We start from the raw sequence: 5000 nt of genomic DNA, 5'->3' as shown, positions 1-5000 counted from the left end.
CAAAAAAAAAAAAAAAAAAAAAAAAAAAAAAAAAAAAAAAAAAAAAAAAAAAAAACAGAACTCTAATCATGCATCCCTCGCCCCCTCTCTCTCAAAAGCGAATGACTTCCTGTACTCCGCCGTCCTTCGGGTTCCTCGGGTTCCTCGGGTTCCTCGGGCTACCCACCTCACCACCCATCCGCTCAAGTGTGACGTCAACGTCAACCCGAGCAAAAATGCACAAGTTTCCAACCACACGGGAATTGCAGGGGAAGGGAAGGGAGGTAAGGGAAGGGGAAGGGGCAGGGATGGGAAGGTGGGAAGGGAAGGGAAGGGAAGGAGGGAAGGGAAGGAGGAAAGGAAGAGGAGTGTGTCTTCTGAAGATTTATTATGCGTAATTTTCATCACGAAAGAGAATTCCAAATTTACTTTAAATGTAAGAAGGTAATAAATGAGGCATTTATCTAAGAAAAGGGAAAATTATGATACTCAGTCATAAAATAGTGCAAATCTTACTAATTTTCAAAGAATGATTCTAAAAATCAAAGGGTAAGGGGATCTATGCCGATACATTTAGGGGAGAAATCTTGACTATACAATGGGGCATAATAAGGGATCGTGTAAAATCTTGACACAAAAAGAGATAAGCTTATAATATTAGTTGGTTACGATTCTCTAATCCCACGCTCCAACGCTATGACCATACTACATGTTCTTTATTCTCTTTCTTCTCAATGCTCAAGGTGATCAAAATAATGATAGCCGCTCAACGAGTGTCACCGTATTTGAAGAAAGGGAAAAAGGGGCGGGAACTTTATTAAGGGGACCCCCCACTTGACAAACAATAATGAAGATGCTATTTATGGGGAAAGGGAAGGAAGGGAAGGGGAGGGAAGGGTAAGGAAGGGGAGGGAAGGAAGGGAAGGGAAGGAAGGAGAAGGAAACGGAATGGAAAGGGAAGAAGGGGAAGGAAGGGACGGAAGAAAGAGAAGGAAGGGAAGGAAGGGAGGGAAGGAAAAGGAAGGAAGGAAAGGGAAGGAAGGGGAAGGGAAGGAACGGAAGGGCAAGGGAAGGGAAGGGACGACAGGGAAGGGAGGGAAGGAAAGTGAGGAAAGGAAAGGAAGGGAAGGAAGGGGAAGGGAAGGGAAGGGAAGGAAGGGGAAGGAAGGGAAGGCGAGGGAAGGAAGGGAAGGGAAGGATGGAAGGGGAAGGGAAGGGAAGGAAGGAAGGAAAGGGGAGTGAAGGGTAGGATAGGAAAGGGAAGGAGGGAGGGAAGGAAGGAAAGGCGAAGGAAAGGCGGGAAAGGGAAGGGGAAGGAGATGGGAAGGGAAGGGAAGGAAGGATGGGGATGGGATGCGGAAGGGAAGGAAGGAAGGGAAACCGAGGGAAGGAAGGGAAACCGAGGGAAGGAAGGGGAAGGGAAAGGAAGAGGGGAAGGGGAAGGGGAAGGGAGGGTAGGGAAGGGAAAGGGAGAGGGGAAGGGAAGGGAAGGAAGGGAAAGGGAAGGGGGTAGGGAAGGGAAAGAAGGGTAGCGGAAGGAAGGGAAGGGAAGGGAAGGAAGGGAAGGAAGGGGAAGGGGAAGGGAAGGAAGGGGAGGAGGGAAGGTAATGGAAGGGACGGACAGGGAAGGGAAGGAAAGGAAAGGGAAGGAAGGAAGGGGAAGGGAGGGAAGGGAAGGGATGTGAAGAAGGGGAAGGGAGGGGGAAGGGAAGGGGAAGGGAAGGGAAGGAAGGAAGGGGAAGGGAAGGGAAGGGAGGGGAAGGGAAAAGGTGAGGAAGAGAAGGGAAGGAAGGCAGGAAAGGAAATGAAAGGAAGGGAAGGAAAGGGAAGGAGAGGGGGAAGAGAAGGGCAGGGGGAAGGAAGGGGCAGGGTAAGGGAAGGGAAGGGAAGGGGAAGGGAAGGGAAGGAAGGGAGGGTAAAACAACAAACCCCCACACCCCACCTGCGGGCAAGGGAAGGGAAGGAAAGGGGAAGGGGGATAAGGAAGGGAGGAAGGAAAGGGGAAGGGAATGAGCGAAGAATAAAGGGAACAAAACGAAAAAAAAAAGAAAAAAAAAGAAAGAAGCAGAAGAAAAATAAAAAAAAAGGGGAAGGAAGGAGGAAAAAGGATAAAAAATGATTAAAAAGAGACAATAAAAAAAAAAAATAAAAAAAAAGAAGAAAAAAAAAAAAAAAAAAGAAAAAAAGGAAAGAGAAAGAGAAAATAACAAAAAAAAAAACAAAAGAAGGAAAAAGAAGGAAAAGAAAAAAAATAAAGAGAAAAAAAAGATGAAGGGAAAAATACTATAATAGAAGAAAGAAAAAAAAGAAGAAAAAGAAAAGAAGAGAAAAATAAAATATGAAGAAAAAGGGATAAAAAAAGAGGCGCTAATAATATATAAACATAAAAAAATAAAAAATAAAAAAAAGAAAAAAAAAAAAAAAAAAAAGGGATAAAGATAAAAAAAGAAAAAAAAGGGAAAATATAACAAAAAAAAGAAACAAAAAAAAAAAAAAAAAAAGGGAAAGATGATAAAAAAATAAAAAAAAAGCGGAAGGAAGGGGAGCGGGGGAGGGGATGGGAAGTAGACAGGACTAAAAATACAAGGACAGGAAAGAAGAGGGAAGGTAATAAATAAAAAAATAAAGGGTGAGAGGAAAGGGAAGCGGAAGGTAAGGAAAGGGAGGGAAAGGGAAGGGAAGGGAATGTGGAGGGTAAAGGGGGAGGGAGAGGGAAGGGAAGGAAGGGAAGGGAGGGAAGGGGAAGGGGAAGGGAAAGGGAAGGGAAGGGAAGGGGAAGGGAAGGGAAGGAAGGGAAGGGAAGGGAGGGAAGAGAAGGGAAGGGTAAGGGAAGGGAAGGGAAGGGAAGGGGAAGGAAGGGGAAGGGATAAGGGAAAGGGAAGGGAAGGAAAAGGGAAGGAAGGAAGTGGGTAAGGGAAGGGAAGGGAAGGTTGGGAGGAAGGAGAAAGAGAGGAGAGAGAGGGAAGGGAATAAAAAGGATAAGATAGGCTTGGAAGGGGAAGGGAAGGAAGGAGGGGAAGGAAGGAAGGGGAAGGATGGGATGGGACAGGGAGGGAAGGAAAGGGGGAGGAAAGGGGAAGGAAAGGAAAGGAAGGAAAGGGATGGAAGGGAAGGGGAAGGGAAGGGAGGGAAGGGGAGGGAAGGGAAGGGACGGAAGGGGAAGGGAAGGAAGGGGAAGAGAAAGGAAGGGAAGGAAAGAAAGGGAGGGAAGGGCAAGGGAAGGGAAGGAAAGGGTGGCAGGGAGGAGGGAAGGGGAAGGGAAGGGAAGGGAAGGGAAGGAAAGGGAAAGAGAAGGGAAGGGCGGGAAGGGGAAGGTGAAGGGGAAGGGAAGGGAGAGACGGGAAGGGAAGGAGGGAGGGAAGGAAGGGGAAGGGTAAGGTCAGCTACAAAGAGCAAAAGGACGGAGGCTCAGAGACCAGTGAGGATCAGCGCCGGTGGACTCACAAAATCACTTCGGATTTTATAAAAAAAAAAAAAAAAGCAAATCATCTAGTTTGGAGGTATGTAGGGCGGTAACTCCACCTAATATCCTTACTTTCGATCATGCACACTCTTACTAAATGTAGAACAAGTGGGGAGTTGAAGGATGAGCTTCAGCTAGGTTTGAGGAGCAGATGCGCCGCCGGGCTTATATGCCTTAAATTCATAGTTTCAATTTGCATATATCCTTGCGTTTGTAAACTAATTTTCAGAATGGTAGATCTCCAATCAAATGAATATACATCGTTTCTATATTATTAAGTTTCTAAAGCATTAAGAGGGTTGTTTATGCCTGCGTTACAGGAATATGTTTCTGGCATAGTTACCGCTCTACAATGTCAAACAACCATTTTCTGTGCGTGCATTCTCAAGCTTATATTAGAAAACGTATATAACCCGCGTTTTAGTGTAGACTTAAGAATAAATTTCCGATTTGTTCTGGTCACTATTATGATACTTAAAATGAATTATTGATATTGTGATATTATACATAATACATTTAGAAATTTCAGATGTCCGACTATAGCCAAATCTCATGGACAGAAGAAACATAAACCAATAAATAAGAACAATAATAACTTCATTGTTTTCGTAGTCATAGGAATTTACATTTCTTTTCATTAAAAATAACAATGATAATGATAATATAATAATAACAACAACAATAATAATAATAACAATAACAATAACAATAACAATAATAATAATAATAATAATAATAATAATAATAATAATAATAATAATATTAATAACAATAATAACAATAATAACAATAATAATAATAATAATAATAAAAATAATAATAATAATAATAATAATAATAATAATAATAATAATAATAATAATAATAATAACGACAGCAACAATGATGATAGTAATAACAACAAAAACAACAATAATGCACATCTCTGAATTCAGAATTACGTCCATCCTAATTAAGAGTCAAACTTGTTCCCACATTATCTCAAAGAAGCTCACATGGATATATGGAGGCAATATATCCTGGATAAGATGACCCCAAAGAAGCGGTCCACCATCACGCCGGCCATTGGCTAAGAGATAACGAGACCTGGGAATTATGCGACACGTGTGACCTAAATGCCGGAATTCCCCTGACCTCAAGACGCCACTCGGCCGGAGAGCTAATAATTCCACTCGCGCCTTCGTTAAAAGCTGTGCACCCCGCGTTAAAACCATTGCTTTCGGAAATGTAGAGAAAACGTTTACGAAAGATGGGGGAAAATTTGTTGTAGTTAACAAGTCGAAAACGTACGTCTTTTTTTTTAATTATTGACATACTGTGATTCTCCTTCGGTGTCCCCCCCACCCCTTCTTCCCGCCCCGAGCATCCAATGAGCAGGAAGAACCTACAACACATCACTTTGAAGTGCTACCTCTTGGGCATTTAAAAAAAAATCCATAAACTGTGACCAGTCCAAGTAACGCACCGCATAGGCGTCACAAAGGGGAGGGGGGTCATCTGGCAGAGAAACTGCAACGTTGAGCGCAGTAGCGAGTAACACCAAGGCACATGATGAGCC

The sequence above is a fragment of the Penaeus japonicus genome, unplaced genomic scaffold (assembly GCF_977035675.1).
Source record: "Penaeus japonicus unplaced genomic scaffold, GWHDUDI00000001_assembly GWHDUDI00000013, whole genome shotgun sequence".
NCBI classification, from domain to species: Eukaryota; Metazoa; Arthropoda; class Malacostraca; order Decapoda; family Penaeidae; genus Penaeus; species Penaeus japonicus.
This window is presented reverse-complemented; position numbering follows the sequence as displayed.